We start from the raw sequence: 17,338 nt of genomic DNA, 5'->3' as shown, positions 1-17,338 counted from the left end.
TTAAACAGATGAAACAGAGTGAAGATGAAGCCTGGTCTGTTGAAACAATCAGCTGTTCATGGTAAGACTCTCCAAGTTACCTTGTGGGACTTCAGGCAAAAAAAGCACCCGAGAACTCACTGTATGACAGGAAGATGGTTTATTTAACACCATGCAGCAAATCCCTTGGCATCAAATAATGCTGTCCTCATCTTCATAGACAACACAGTTTTCCATGATGAACTCAAGTTACAAATAGATAAACATCTCACATTTCCACTCAAGCATCCTGCCGTGTCCTATCTCAGCCCCTTTCTCACAGTATTTCTCTTGCCTGTGATGCCAGTGAGATCTCAGTGATTTGATTGTGCACACTTCTCACACCTGTCTCCTGTCCTGGTTCCCCTACCTCTGCATGCATGTCCTCCAAGCAGCAGCCATCTTCTTGTTTTAAACATACCCCCTCAGTTGGCATGCCAGCATTCCTACTGGAGTTAGAAGGATTTTCCCAATAAAGCAATGTGATCTTGAAGTCCCACAGTTTGCATCCTTGTCATCCATCATTTTCTATGCTTTCTTCTATCTCTCCGTCTTCATAACTGGACTTTTAGTTCCAGCTCCCACTACTTCTATATGAAACCAATAGTAGCCTCTAATCTATGACAATAAGAATAAATAATAAAATGAAACTTGCGAGGCAGACTGCAGGTGAAGGAGAGAAAAGTGATTCCAGAATCATCATCTGCGAGGCTTTTACTTTTCCCTTGAAAATATTTCATATCCATGAAAACTGTTTAGCACATTAATCATAACGTATGCTTGACAAGGTCTGGCAGCTGCTGTTTTACTAGTTGAGCAGATTAGATTATTTGAAACTTGCTCACAAAAACCTAATTACTAAATATCCCTGAATTTCATCAAAATGCAGGGCCCTCTCCCATTTCCTAGCAAGGACTGAAAAGTAGAATTGGGATCCTGTGGTTTCAGACTCCCTTAGCAATGTAACTTGTGCTTCAGTGGATTCACTGACTCACTGTCAAGTATTACAAAAAAACACATTAAACAAAAAAAAAAATAAAAAATTCAAATCAATTCCAAATCTAATATATCATCTTCAGTTTTCCTTAGGGGTCACAGTACATTTTTGTATGTATACCTGTTTAACTAGTTCACAAAGGTATCAATCTGCCTTGAGACTGGAGTGCAGTTTATTGAGGCTCTTCTCCATATAAATCCGACATTCCATCCTGCAATAGTACATATTTAAGTCATACTTCCAGCACTGTATGTTTTTGGCAAGCAATCAGCAAGTGCCACATGGAAAATAAAGTTCAAATCACAGATCCCATGAATGCTGAATGTCTCACAGGAACATGAAGTTGTCTTTAAGCACAAAGCTGTTTTCTGGCAACCTGGTACATTGCCTGAGGGTCTAGTTGACAGCAGCACACTGTCTAGGTCATTGACAACAATGTTGAAAAGCACTGGTCCCTAGACTGACCCCTGGGGTATGCCCTATATGACCGACCTCTGCCGGGCATAGAACCATTGATCACAACCCTACAGCAGTGACCATCCAAACATTTATCCACTTAATAAGCCAGCTTTCATATCCAATTTAGAGATGAGGATATGGTGTGGGACCATGTCAAAGGCCTTGCACAAGTCCAGGTAGATAACAGCACTTGCCTTCCCTTTATCTATCAGCGCTGTTCCTCCACCATGGAAGGCCAGTGGATTGATCAGGCATGATCTTGGTGGAGCCGTGATGACTGTTTCCGAACCTCTCTTCATCCTGAATGTGTCTTAACATTTCTTCAGAGCTTCTACACTCAAATACAGAAATTATGATCATACATCAAATAAAAGTGACAAAAGAGTTGCAGTTAAATGGTTATGTGTAGTCACTATAATCTCCACTTGCCCTTGACTATGGAATGTGAGTTTTGCCTCTGCAGTTCAGGCATCTGCTTATTGAACAGGTTCTTGTATTGCTTGGCCCCTCTCCCAGTGAAGCAGCCTGGTCTCATGGGGTTGGAAGCCACAGGTACAGCTTGAAGCCCATGCTGAACCATCAGAACCACCCTTTCCAAAGCCTGCACTCAGCTTCCCTGCCTTTTGGTCCCTACCCAGAGTACAGTTGTTCCAGCCACCAAATGAAACCATAAAGTACTTTTGATTGCAGCACAAGACTTATGCTGTTTCACTGCAATGGCTATGTAATGCAAACAATTTCCTCTTCTCCAGCTCACTGACTCCCATCACAAGCAGGGAGAAAGTAAGGATGTCTGAATGTCGAAGTGAATTTACACAACTGTAACACACAGCTGAGAGCTATGATGCCTCTCAGGGCTGTTTCTGTAATTAGTTGGTGAAGAGATCAGAAGAAGTGACTTGAAAGACAGCAGAGCAATAAGGGCAGGTGAGGGAGTATGTTAGGGAAGGGGGGAAGATGATTCAGGGAATAATGCAAATAAGATTTTTTGGATGCCACGCTTCAGTTAGGTGCTAAGTACACAATTGCAACTTACTGGGCATTTTATTAGGTAAGAAAATCCTATTTGACATTAAAGGACAAGAACCCCAGATTTAGGTATGCCGGGGCAAGTATGTTTTCTCAAACAGCACATAAAAGGAGCTTGCACTGTGCAGAGGGTAGCACAGGTTCACAGTTACCCAGCTTATACTCACAGATGGCCACTTTCCAAAGTGGTAGCAACTGTGGGGACTAATGCCAGCCTTGCACTTTGTGTAGTTATTTAAATCAGGCAACAAGCCACCAGCTCACTGCAGCAGTACTCCTCTTATGCTTAGCTCAGATGCAAGTCACAACATTCAGCACAAAATAACACTCCAGGCTGCTTGACTCAGAGTCAGCATTCCTAGGGGTGTTCAAGAATGGTGTGAATGTGGCACTGAGGGACAGTGGTATGGTGGTGATGTGTCAACGACTGGACAAGATGATCTTAGAGGTCTTTTCCAACTTCAATGATTTTATGACTCTCTGCTGAAATCTGAAAAAAAACTGTCCCTGGGTTCAACTGATGGAACCGAGCCGCATAATCCATGATGATAAAAACCATAACAGCAACAAACAGCCTTGGGAAGAAGGAGAAACAAGAAGCAATGCAGAGGAAGAAGGATTAGGTGTACCTACTGAGTCAGCTCACCAGGAACATGACAGGTGAGAAGTGCCTCTCACTGAAATGAAATACAAAATGTTCCCACCAAAGCCCAGCCCACAGCTAATGAAAGCACCTTGTGCTGACAGCAGCTGCTGCAGAGGGAAATGTCGATGAGACTATCACAGCCAGCGATTCCTCTTAGCTGATGGCAACCCTGACCTTTGCTGTGCCCGGAGGCAATTTGTTTTCCTGGCTGCTGGAAAGTTGGAATGTACCAAGAGACATTACAAAGCTGGTGCATGCCCTGACCCTGTCTCCTCATCATTTGCTATGCTACAGCTCTCTGCTGAATGCAGTGGCTGCCAGCAGCTGTGGCACCGCTTCCTGCTGGCTCCATATGGTGGCTCACAATGTGATGTTTGATGGAGCAGCTTCTGCTGGACTGCCTCACTGCTGAGTGAGGAGCAGGGGGACTGCAAGTAGCAACGTTCACACATCTCCACTCTTGGATTACTGTTTAGCTGATGCAACTTTACTTTAAACTTTGGGTACATCTGCAGTTACCAGCAGTGAAACGTCAGCTCTAACTGGCAGCTAGACAAATGTCTCCTCCTCTTGCTCACAGCAAGCTTGAAGCATTGCTCACTGCAGCCACCCAGCAAGGGCATTATATTGGTATCGGACACTAGAAATACCCTGCATACTAGGAAATATTCTCCTCTTGAGAGAGATGATAGAGGGGTGCCAAGAGAGAGGTCCTTATTATCCCACATTGTTCACTCGGTGCCATGGTGGTTATGACCACCCATCCATCACCTGGGAAGCTGGCCTTTCCAGAGGCACAAATGAGCAGCATTAGCTTTGATTTCAAGAGGGTACATCATTTGTAGTAGCTTAGGAGATGGGCCTCATATTCAGCTTCAGCTTCTAAAATACAGATGTGAAACAAAGAGCTGCTGATGTGATGAGTAGGCAGCAGCACAAAGAGCCACAAACAGAAGTGGAGCAATCTATGGCTAAATTTGCCTATCTTACAATGTGTTTGAGTTCCACAAGCCTCTTTTCACAGCTTTTTTTTTTCCTGATTAGCTAGTTTTGTTGGCAGATATTGGACAGTCTACTCAGCTGCTAGATCTATGCCAATCAGACCTCCCATGCTAGGTGAGCCTTCATCCCATTTACAATGGGGAAATGCACTTCTGATGGAATTTATTTTCAAAGTTTTTGCTTATGGGAGAATATGCCTGCTCGTGTGGGCTCTGCTGCAGTCATCTAGTGCCATGCTGAGCATGCTTACTGGCATCCATTTGGTCTAGAGCAGAGGCAGCACTGCAACTGAATACCCGGCAAGGGACTGGAGTATGCAGCAGTCCTCTGGATCTGGGGCAGGAAAGCTGCTCGGTTCCATCAGCTCTCTTTTCAAGGAGCTGTACTGGTAGCTCCTTTTAGGTTTTGGTTCTGATTTCTCACTGTTTATAACGACAGAGCTTTAATCATTACCTTTCTTTATTGCTCATGTGCCACTTTAGTCTGCTTAGTGCTTTCACAGGTGCCCTAATTTCAAAGCCTGCACTCTGCACATGAACTCAATCAACTGTAGGGCACTGCACAGACTTCTGCAAGCTCTGATTCTCTCCCTGTGGTCAGCTCCAGGATGGAGTGTGTGAAACAGCAGCACACATGGTAACTGTGGTGGGCATCTCAGGGCTTTTTCCCTTGCTACTTCCCTTGCTACTCTTTCCTAAGGGAATGAGCTTGCTCTGGTTTGTTTGCTCCCTTCCCTGTTGCAGTGAGCTCCTTCCTGCTGAGCACATCCCACAGCCCTGCTGTGGGGCAGAAGAGCCCCTGAGGTGCTTCTCAGCCCTGTCATCACACTCCTGCATCCCTGCAGCAACAAGGGATTGGCACCACCTCCTTCCCTGCAATTTTGTAAGAGGACACTGCAGTTTCTCTCCAGACCTGAAGTCAGGAGTTGGGAGCTCATCGGGATGGCAATCTTATCCTATTAAGCCATCTCTCTTGTGGCACAGTAGATCCAGACAGATCAAATGCTGTCTCTACTTGCAGAGGGCACCGGCACATCTTTTGTGTCTGCTATAAAAGCCAATTCTCTGCAGCCTTTTTCTGCTTAGGCATTGACTGGAGAAGAATGTGTTTGCTTTAAACAGGGATGCAGGCAGCAGGGAAGCATTGCATCATTTTCCCATGTAAATTTTTACAGAAAAAAATGTAGGAGAGGGTTTGTTTTTTGTGGTTTTTTTTTCATGAGGGCTTTCACATTTTCCTGGACCTCTGGCAAATCTTAGTGAGGTAAGAAAACTGGTCTAAAAACCCTGCAGAACCATGCAGAGCTCATGCACAAGAGTCTTGTGGGATGCAGGCATGGGAAAGGGGCTGCCCTTTAATTGCACCAGTCGGGGTGCCGGTTGGGATGGGGAGCAACAGGTGAGGAAAGATTTATGAACTGAAAAAGTAATGTCTGAAACGTGATGCAGTGTGATAGAACTCAGTGAGCTCTGGGGCTAACCTGGAATTACTGTGTGTCTGTACAATCAATAGGCTTAAAATTAAAGCCCAGCTAAGTGAATTCCTACGCTGTCCCAGTAAGACATTTGTTTTCTTTCCATTAGGGCAACATCTTTGCATCTGGTTGCCCAGTCCTCCCATGGCAATGTCTCTCTGTGCCACCCCTTTTATAGGATTCTGATGGTCTCTCTGGGGGCACAACTAAGATGAAGCACACACTCCAAAATCAAGGTCATAAAAAATACCGAATAGAAGGGGATCTATAAATTTCTGTGCACAAATGGAGCCATGCATAATTAGGGAAAGCTTCTTCTCACAAAGAGCAGTGAGGTGTTGGAAAGGCTGCCCAGGGAGGCAGTGGGGTCACCATCCCCAAAGGTGGTCAAGAACCATGTGGACGTAGCACTGAGGGACATGGTCAGTGGGCATGGCGGGAGTGGTGGTTAGACCAGATGATCTTAGAAGTCTTTTCCAGCCTTAAAAATTCTATGATCTGTAAAGAAAGGCTGAGGCACTGCAGAGAGGAAAGGGCTTCTCCCAGAGTGAGCAAGGTAGGACCACGTCCTCAGACTCCAAAGGAGGAAGATGTGCAGTCTCAGACTCTCACATAGCTGCCTCATTGCAACAAGGTGCCTTAAACTCCCACTGAATCTCATGCAAGCCACAATATTATCTTGTTTTTCACTGGTGGAGGGATACATACCAGCTAGAGGTCTCTTTAAGACAAAGAAATAAAACTAAATATCACCAAAAACAATATCGGCTTTCTTCTGCTCAGAGTTTGCTCTGTCCCAATTTCAGTGCAACCTACACAACAAGAAGAAAAACCTCCTCATTTGACAGCCTAAGGGCCAGAGCTTCTGCACAAGTACTTTATTCTTCCCTGGGAACAAGATTGTCACGCAATCACAACTGCCTCCTCGAAGCTCCCAGAGCTGCGAGGGCATAAGTAATCAGCAAATAAGCACACATCTATACATAACAAATCTGCATTTATTCAAGATGAAGCCAGGCTGCTGGCTATCCGCATAATACAGCATTCATGCCTACGCAAACCACTGTCATATTGCTGGCACTTTTATGCAATCTCAGAGCCGTGTACAACTAAATCTGTATAAAATCAGATAATCCACTCTGAAGGAAAAGCATGGAAATTGAATGCAGCTTGGTGGGGGAAGGTAAAAGAAAGCTTTAGCAAACGTAAACATGAAATAAATGTACGCATATTCAAATGACTGTTGCATTCTTGTGGAGATGTAGCAGGAGAAAAAGGAGGAAATTACATCCTTCTTTGGTAACCTATGCTGCTGGTCTCCTAGCTCCTACTTTTCCACTTGCTCAGTTAAATTCTGGCTGCATCATTTCCCATTAGATCTACACTTAATTGGGAATTTTCTATGTTCCAATTTCTTCACTGTTTTGCTCGGTGTGGTCTTTTGGGACACCTCTGATCACTCCCAATGACTGGCACCAAGGTAAACTTCATGAAGGGAGAAAAGTTAAAGGGTGAAAATAGCGTGACCCGTTCCCAGTTACTCTCTCCTCCCTCCAGCAATTTGATGTTTAAATATTTCCCATGATACTCACATTGAAAAACAGCCTGGGACAGAATTTCTTTGGTAACTTTTTCTAACATTGCCTTCATGAGGCTTAGGGGCAGCAGAGCCAGATGGCAGCAGAGCCAGCACTACTACCTGGTGCACCTGCATCAGTCACTTTGGGGGTAAGCAGATACCTGGCAACTTCTAAGTGAGGAGGAAACTGGAATTCAGATGAAGTACCCAGACTACAGGTGCACTCAATTAATTTCATTAGACAAGAGATCTCCCCCAGGCTAAAAGGCTTTGAAGTGGCAGAAGAGATAAATTATCCTTCCAATTCAGACTCATGGCCAACCTTTGCTTGGGAGACTGCTTGGATTATTATTAATTTTTTCCTGCTCAGTAACAGTGGAAGATGTCTGTAAATAGATTCATGAAGAGGGAACATTTCCAGAATATAAATTCCAAGCTTCCCCCTTGATTGCTTTCAAACTTACTTCCTCCTGTAGCATCCTCAGTTCCCCCTCCCTGCCCAAGCACATCAGAATTTCCTTGCTGTTTCTAAGGACTTGTTTAAAAATGCTGCCAGACATAATACTGTCTCATAATTTCCTCCAAGAGACAGATTACTTTTGGGGGGTCGGAGTACAGTGATTTTCCCTGACCTTACAAAGGACAGAGATAAATAGCCGTAAGGGCGAAAAGTTAGCGTTCTGCCATAAGGTGACATCAAACCACTTGGTAAAGCACAAATTGATTTGAAGTTAGGGTGACAGCATAGATGTGGAATGACAGTCAATACCTGTAGGAAGGCATTGTCCCATTTTTCAAGGCACAGAAAAATTCACCTGAACTGATGCACAATCTATTTCTAAACATATTACTTCTGCAGATGGACTAGGATCAAAACAGTGGGAAGGAAAAAATGAAAGACAGAGATATTTTTCAGAAGCTTCATAAACTTCTTCCCCTGTATTTCATATTGAGATGAATCTTGCAGAATAAAAAAAGAGGGTGAAATTCTCATCTTGCTTTGATTCCTGGCATTCAGAGCAAAGGCCAAGCCAGGGCTGGAAGGGCTAACATTTCCCACCTGCTGCCTGCGCTGCACCTGGCAGGAGGAGATGGATCCAGGAAAGAGGGATATAGGAGAGTAAGCAAGGGCTGTGATGACACCAACAAGGGCTGGAGCCCTGGCAGCAGCTCTGGATGGCAGCTGTGTCACATCACCCCCTGTATCGGTAAAAGAGTGAAGCAGAGAGGGATAAATCTAAATGAAATTGACTATCCAGATGTCAGAGGAGGGAGAAGGGCATACATACACATCTTGTGTCTGTCTCTATACCATTCAGGTGTAAGACTCAGAGGCTTGCTGCCAGCTCTCTTTTTGCCACAAGTGAATAAGCCACAGTAGCCATCCTGCCTTCTCTCAGAACTGCTGACATCTCACCCACTGGGCAGCAGTTGCCCCATTCCCACTGGGCTGTAGGAGATCAACACAGCATCCTGGGGGGAAGCTGGCAATGGGAGGCTGTTGGTTGTGTCATAGAGTCACACAGAATGGCTTGGCTTGGAAGAGACTTTAAAGCCCACTCAGCTCCAGCCTCCTGTCATGAGCAGGGCTGCTCCCTATCAGCTCAAGCCGCCCAGAGCCCCATCCAACCTGGCTTTGACATCTCCAAGGATGAGGGACCCACAGCTTCTCTGGCAGCTTGAGCCCATGCTTCACTGCCATGTGAGTAAACAATCTTTTCCTAACATCTAACCTAAATTTCCCCTCTTTTAGTTAACAGCCATTCCACCTTGTCCTATCCCTATCAGTACCTATCAGTCCATGTTAAAAAAATAAAAAAAATCAGCCTCCCTCGTTCATAAGCTCCTTTTAAGTACTTGAAGTCCCTAATGTGGTCTCCCATGGAGCTTTCTCTTCTCCAGACTGAAGAAGCCCACCTCCCTCAGCCTTTCTTCATAGGAGAGGTGTTCCAGCCTTCTGATCAATTTCATGGCCCTCCTTTAGACCTGCAACAATACCTCACCCTTCTTGTATTGTGGTCCCCACCTTTCCTATGGGAACAAAGTGACAAAAAACCCAAGTGTTCTGGCTTGCATTCCCTCTCATCCCCCTTCCTCTTGGGGCTGCATGAGTGTAAGCTCCACAGACACTGAAATGAAAGTTAATTTTGCAGCAGGCATGTGCACATCTTATCTACATCTTTTACAGCATTGCACAATCACAGAAGGGCTCACGTTGGAAGGGAACTTAAAGATCATTAGTTCCAAAGCCCTGCTGTGGGAAGGGTTGCTGATGTATGATAGTACAGGAAGAACTGAATAATTCTATTTATTTAATTATTTATTTAATCCTGTGAGCTTGGCTGCTGCTGCTGAGGAGGTGGGAAAACAAAGCAGTTCCGCTACCCGTAACTTGGCCAGCCCTGAACCACTTGCCTTTTGAGACCTACCACACAGATACATTCCAAAAACTAAATCATTCCGCTGAAAAACAGAGCATAAGGATGAGGAGAAAAGAGGAGAATAGCTGGAGAATGACTGACCAATAGAGGACAGCGGGAACCAGCTTCCTAAACTGCAGGCAGATTGTGCAGCAGAGGATGCCACAGTGTTGGGGATCAGTATCTTTCCTTGCAGCCATCTTTCCTTTGCTTCTGCTCCCAGGGCTGGCAAAGCCAGGCAGCGCCCTGCCATCCTGACATCCCTGCAGGAGGAAAGGAGACATGGCAGCAGTGGCTACTGCATTCTGCCAAAAAAATTTGTTATCTCCAACCCTGCCTCTCCAAGGCATCCGCACACAGCTGCACACAGATATATGCACACATGCGCACAAACAAGGACAAGCTGCCACACATTACTAGCACTATTAGTAATATGTAATGGAATTGTCAAAGCCACCCAACGCTGGCATAATAGGTAATTCTTCATCATTAACAGGAACTGCCAGCAGAACAGCTTCCAGCATCCAAATGTTTAATTTTCAGACTGAGAAAACACAAAGCTCTGCGGGGGCTCAGCAGGGAGGGGATCCCATGGCCAGTAGCTCTTGCAGGCAAGGATGTATCTTTGGTAGAGAAAATGGCATCACCCACATCAGAGCTGATCAACAGACCCTAGAAAGAGACTATACTGAGGGCAATGTTGCACCTACAGTGAAAATGAATAATTACAAAAAGTTTGAACATTTCATACATGTCCATTAGCCTCAGTCAGGACAGTAACATGCTGTGATTTAACCCAGCAGCAGCCACGCACTCACTCCTCTTCTTCCCAGTGAAATGGGGGGAGATAAATGGGAAAAAACAGTAAAATTCAGGAGATAAAACAAAAACAATTTACTAAGACAGAAAAGGAAAAGAGAAATAATAGTAATGATAATATATATATATATACTCATATTTACAAAAGCAACCAACCAAACAAGAAGTGATGCACAATGCAATTGCTCACTACTCACCAACTGATGCCCAGCAGCATCTGCCCCCTGGCCAGCTCCCCACAGTGCTACAGTTTTTTGCATGATGCCATATGGTATGGAACATCCCTTTGGCCATTTCAGGTCAGCTGTCCTGGTTCTGCCCCTCCCAGCTCCTTGGAACCCCACAACTCACCCACCCCCCTCACTGGCAGGTCAAAATGAAAAGCTGAAGATACTTGTCTTCATACAACACTGCTCAGCAATAACTAAAACATCAGTGTGTTATCAGCACTGTTTTACCCCCAAAGCCAAAACATAGTTTGGACGTGATGCTCAGGGACATGATTTAGTGGAGGGTTGTTAGTTAAGGTAGTATGATTAGGTTATGGTTGGACTCAATGATCTTTAAGGTCTTTTCCAAACTGAGCAATTCTATGATTCTATAGTATCTTACCAGACACTATGAAGGAAATCAACTCAGCTGAAAGCAGGACAACGTGGTGGTTCTGAGACACCTGCATTGCTAGCTTGGCTGCCTCAAGCTCATCACACACTTCCAGTCTGGAAAAGCAAGCAGTAGTACCCTATTCTCCATGTAGTTAGTGTTAATATTTCAACAACAAATTGCTCATCTCACAGGCAGTATCTCAGCCAAAATGCTAGAGATCCAATCAGAATTCTCAGCAACAGAAAGCACAGGCTGATTCTATCCAAGTTAAAAACAACCAAACTAAACCCACCAAATAAAAACCACAGATGTCTGTACCCAAATTATGCCTGTGCTGGAACAGGTTGTCCAGAGAAGCCAAGGATGCCACATTCCTGAAAGTGTTCAAGGCCAGGCTGAATGGGGCCTTGGACTACCTGGTCTAGTGGGTATGGATATCTGTTTCTTCTTTGCTTAGTTCCTCCCTTCCACTCCCAGATTAAAAGAACCGCTCACAGACATACAAGCAGGGATAAAATTGATCTGAGAATGAAAAGGGCAAACATATTTACTTGGCTTTTTGAAATCCAGCTGATGGAATCGCAATATCTGCAAGATGAGTTCTCAGCACCTCTGGAAGAGCTGGGGAGAGAAGGCAAAGAAAAAGCAGAGGAGTAAGCTGTACTTAGTAGAGGGAAGTCACTAAATTATAGAGCTGGCTAAATACTTTCTATCAAAGCAATTTTACAGAAAAACAGACATTTGTCCAGAGAAATGTCATTTTCTTTAAATTTCAGGGGAGCTATTTTAAGCAAAAACTGCACAATTTCCAGATGAGGAGAAGGGAAAATAAAAATAAAAATAAACAGAGAAAATTGTGGTTTTGTGAACCAAAGCATTTTCAGTTTATTGGAAAACAATAAATTCCACATCAGACACTAAAATGTTGGCTATTTTTAAAAAAAAACTGTGTGAAGAACTGTTGACAGTTCTGCTCCTGGACCCACTCAAGCAGTTGCAGACAGGCTACAACCACTGGATAAGCAACAGAAGCACATCCCACAACCTCATCTATCCACCTCTGAGTGGTTTGTGGTCCATAAGTGCCCATAAGAAGAAAAGGATCTCCTAGCAGGCAATGACTATGCACATCACTGATGATGGGGTACAGCAGAGATCATAGAATCACAGAATTATCAAGGTTGGAAAAGACCTAGAAGATCATCCAGTCCAACCATCACCAATACTTCCCAGCTAAATCATATCCCTCAACACAACATCCAAACATTTCTTGAACACCCCAATGGTCGGCGACTCCACCACCTCCCTGGACAGTCCGTTCCAGTGCCTGACTACCCTTTCCGAGAATTAATATTTCCTAATGTCCAGCCTGAATCTCCTCTGGTGCAGCTTGAAACCATTCCCTCTAGTTCTATCACTGATGTTGGGATATGAAGGTACAGACTGGCCAGAAAAACCCTGGCAGAGTGAATTTGAACACCGAATTGGAAGGGCCAAAAAAATAAAAAGTAAAAAAAAAAGCCAATCAATGAGTGTCTTCAAAATGAAGGCTGGACTGCAGCCACTTGTTAAAAATCCCAGCTGGGAAAGTCATTTGGGTGCAAACGACTCAAACTCTGATATCCTCTTTGGAAGAGGGACAGACTTAGAAGAAACTCAAAGGAAATGCAGGATCTCTTTCCCAGGCTCAACAAACTCAGCAATGTGGCAGATGAGGCCTCTTGAGAAGGGAATTTCAGCAAAGAGGAAGAAAATTGGCAGTTACTGAGAAGAACCATGTTAAAGCACAATGGCAGCCTATCCTATTGTGCTAGAAAGATAGGAAGGCGAATAAGAGACCATTATAGTTGCATCTCTTCAGGGAAAATCAAATAGAATTTACAGCAAAAGCTAAAACTAGACCACATAGATAAAGACCAACATAAAAGAATAATAGAGGCATAAAAATCAGAAAACTTAAAGCAAGGAATTAATTAAAATTAGTAAAGAACATAAGGCCATAAGAAAAACCACTAGGATATCAGTAGAAGCAGAAAAAGAGAACACACAGACCATTATTTAATGAGAAAAGAAAGAAGAAACGATAGCTGATCTAGAGAAGAATAAAGTAGCCTCATCCATCTCTGCTTCAGGATTCATAATATACATCAAAAATTAATTTTAACAAGGGGACAGAAATTCAAGCCAGAGCACAGAAAGAACAAAACCCTGAGATAAATGAGATACTGCCAAATTATCAGTGCCTTCTGAAATCCACCCTCAGGCACTGAAGGTACCAGCTGTAGAAATCTCTGAACTGTTCAGAAATTATCCCTGAAATTCATGGTATGGGAATGATCCCAAAAGATTCAAGAAGGGAAAATATGATATCTTTATTTAAAATATGGCAGAGGGAAAGCATGGAAAAATGTACACTGTTTAGTCACCCTGGAAGAAAGACAAAAAACTAGAACAGACTATTACACAATCAATATATAAAAACCCAAAAGACAACAAATGGATAAAAACAAAAAACAAAACCAACTCAGCATAATGGAATAATCAAGGAAAATATCATTTCAGTTATTCATTTCAACAGAATGAACATTGAATCAGTTGTTCATTTCTGAGCAAACTAATATTCCTCTTTGACAAGGTAACAAGCTTTGTGGGTCAGAAAGAAGTGGCTGAAATATGTGTTCTAACACAGATTTCAATACTGTCCCACAAGGCCACAAGTAAATTTTGACAGTACAGCCTAGCTTAGCAGTACTTTAGCTTTTTAGGTCCTTGAACATAACTAGCCATAAATTTCCTTGGAAACACTCTTTGGCTTTCCCATTAAGCTTTTTATGGGAAGGAAGAGCGCTTCTTTGGATCAAGTGCAGATCATGTACCATGACTTCGCAGCTCATCAGCAATTCTGAGATCATGATGTGAAAGTCATCGGCCTACATTGTCTGTTAGTGCAACTGGGTCAGGGGAAAAGCATAGAAAAGAAATACACAAAGTATTACAGATAAACTACTGGTATGGGATTTAACATCAATCCCACACAAACTGCCCCAGTGCCCCAGCATTAAAAGAATGCCACCTTATGTAATCCAGCCAGTCAAACTTTTTTCCATTTTAGAATAACAACACTAACAGAAATTGACTTTTTTCCCTTTTTGGTGCTTGAAAACAAATTTTAAAATACACATCCTTTCATCATTTCCGATCTAGACCTTAGTGGAAGATTGGATTGACTCTTCTTTCATTTTCCCTTTAATCTATTGAAAAATCAAAACAGGATGATGGAAATGAAATGAGTTGGTGAAGAAGAAACAGAAATTTAAGGGGAAAAAAAAATGTGGAAAAAAAACCCGGTATCATCAGTTTTCAAAGATGGCAGTCAAGCAATAAGAATAAATCCAGAATAATGCTATTCACATTTTTTTAATTAAGAAAAAAAGAAAGAGGAATACTTCCTAGTACATTTTATGAAAGCCTGACTGGATATTTTTCACTATCTCTGTATGTGATAGCCCTTCATCTGCCTCAAGAGCTGAAATTACTCAGCTCTGCCCCAAGCACAAGAACCGCAAGTCTCACGGGTCCTCTCCTTTACGTGCTCCTCTCAGCTTCCTCCAAACACAAGCTGAGACTTCATCAGCAGCACCACAGTAGGTATTTTTTGCTATCATTCTGTATCAGCTTGGTCAACATGTTAGTAACAATATAGTTCCTCATCACAGCTAATGCATCATCTTTGATCATTGTCCGAGTTTACATTTCTCATGTCTTTTATTCGCATATCACAACCCTCATTATTAAACACATTTCCAAACTTTCATCTCCCAAAGGGCAGAGACGGATTAATGAGGAAGTTGGAATTTAACAAGATTTGGCACTAAGCTTTGATTTATTGAATCAAAGGCCAGCGGGATGGAGCACAGAGAAAGGAAAGGGCAGGAGAGGAGTAGTGCACAACAATAATTTGCAAAGACCTTAGGTGAAGCAAAACACAGCTTGCTAATGACAAGATGCTTCTTTCAGTGCCTATGGTGAGGCAAAACCTCCGCATCTTCCAAGCACAGTTCACCCTCCCCTCAGCCTTTTCCCTCCTCCCAGCAGTGATTTCCCACTCTGCTAAACAAAGTAGCCCCACGGAAGAACTTCAGCAAGCAGCCCACAGGGAAGGAGCATCCCAGGAATCCCAATACTCCCAGCAGTGAAATAGGGCTGCCATGAGAGCAGCTCAAACAAGGCAAGAGAGGATATCCAATCTCCACCACCCTTCTAGAGCCCTGGTGAGGTTATTGCTGACACCGAACATCTAAACATGGTACTCAAGACACAAATCCTTCCTTCAGAAGCTTCCCAGAAGAGCAGTAAAGCCCCCTCAAAGCCCTTCTGCTCTTCTCCCAGTAGGAACAGGTACTCCCTACATCCAGCTTTGCCCTTTTCAGCCAGCCCTTCTGCAGAATAGGAAGGCCAAAACTGAGCCCCACCTAGAAATACAGCTGGTTCCAGCTAAAGGAACAACAAAACCCACTGCTCTCCCACAGGGGCAACCACTTGGAGCCCACTGCCAGGTGGTGGAGGGAGCCAGCACTGGTGTTCTCTGTTGCACAGCTATCAGCCAAGTTAAAAGAATCACGGTTCTGTCCTCAGGGGCCCTCTGTTAACTGCCACAGTTAAAAAAGTGCTTTGCAAAAGATAGATACAATTCACAGTTCCCTGCCCAAGACACTGGAGGCACAGGCCACCAGCTTACATGGCCAAAGGAGATAGAAATAAACACAAACTTATAAAAAGCTTTAGGGTCTTCTGTAAAAACTTACTATATGCAAAACATCAAGGATAGACTAAGCATGGGCAGAAATAGCCTTCCTGCTGCTTGTGTTGTCCCTGTTTACTAGATAAACAAAGGGCTCCTGTAGATAAACAAAAGATTGCGAATCTAACACTTTTCTCAGTGCCAAATTTAGAGATAAACACACAGATGAAAAGAGTTTCTTCAAATAAGCTGGACTGTTTTGGCTCTTGGCACTGGAAATGACAGGGATTTGTGTCAGTGGGGCTCTGGAGTGCATTAATCCTTCATAAACATTTTTTAAATAATATATGTGCCCTGAAGGAACATGTGAAGACTGCCTTATTAAACTGAGGTTTAAATTTAAAGATATATTTGGGGAAAGGCATGATTTATTTAGCTGTTGCCAACAGCCTCTCAGCCCCCACACAAGCCTCCCTTTCCTGCCCAGTTGAATCCCTTGCCAGCCCCAGTCAAGCCTCCACTGCCATACTGGAGAACAGTGGAGCCATATGTCCCAGGGCACTGGGATGGTCTTACTATGGTTGCAGCCAGGCCAGATCAGTGTCCCAATCATGGGGAATGCCTACTGAGCCTCTTTGTCCACAGCCTCAGTACAGAACCCAGCAGCAAGGGAGACCAGCAAGCTGTGAAGTCCTTGCTTCCATCAGCAGAAAGCCAATGCATAATGCAGTGTGTACTAAGACATCCCTGCAGTGTTTGTCATGGCTCTGTATTCATCAGCTTTGGCTCCTGAACTTCCAAGCTAGCAAACTGTTTAGTACCTGGGCACTTCCCATACTCAAAGTTCACAGTGTCAGCACTACCTGCAGAAGGAGAAACACATACATCCAACCTGAGTGTTCTGTAGACAGACCCGACCATCCATCCCGAGCACCAAACTTTATAGTGCAATACTGAATGTCTTTACAGTTTGCCTTCCTCTATACGCCCCATATCTTAGGAAGAGAGCAGAACACACCAAGTCACAGAAGCAGACCTCCTATCATCTAGCCGTCTAACAGACTGTGTCTTCTTTTTAGACACTGAGTCCTCCTCTCCTTCACTGTTGCGGTAGGGTCCTCTAGCAGCGGGTGCATGGGGCTGAAGACTACCCAAAAACATCATTTGTCCACAAAGACTAGATGGTGTGACTGGGAATTAATCCAGACAAGGCACAGATGGCTCTTCTACCAACCACTAAGCCATAGCAGTGATTCTCCTTCAGTTTTGGCATAACCAGAGGAAATAGGAGCCTCCTTCTCCCAGAGAAGAAACTTCTGAGAAGGGGGTAAATTTATGGATCTCCAATTTCTTAGGCGTTAGCCCCACTATTCTGGTGGAAGCAATTCCCCTGTTCTATTCTCCAGAGGAGATCTGAGCAGTTAGCATTCACCTTCCTGCAGCAAGGCTGTGGCAGGGTGGGAAGGAGAACATCAGGACTGTGAACTGCAGGACCTCAGCTCTTTTATCCTCCCCTTGGAGCGCTGCAGGGGTTGCCCTGGCCCAGGG

The sequence above is a fragment of the Coturnix japonica genome, chromosome 3, assembly GCF_054131305.1.
Source record: "Coturnix japonica strain WE chromosome 3, WE-NBRP24, whole genome shotgun sequence".
Taxonomy (NCBI): Eukaryota; Metazoa; Chordata; class Aves; order Galliformes; family Phasianidae; genus Coturnix; species Coturnix japonica.
This window is presented reverse-complemented; position numbering follows the sequence as displayed.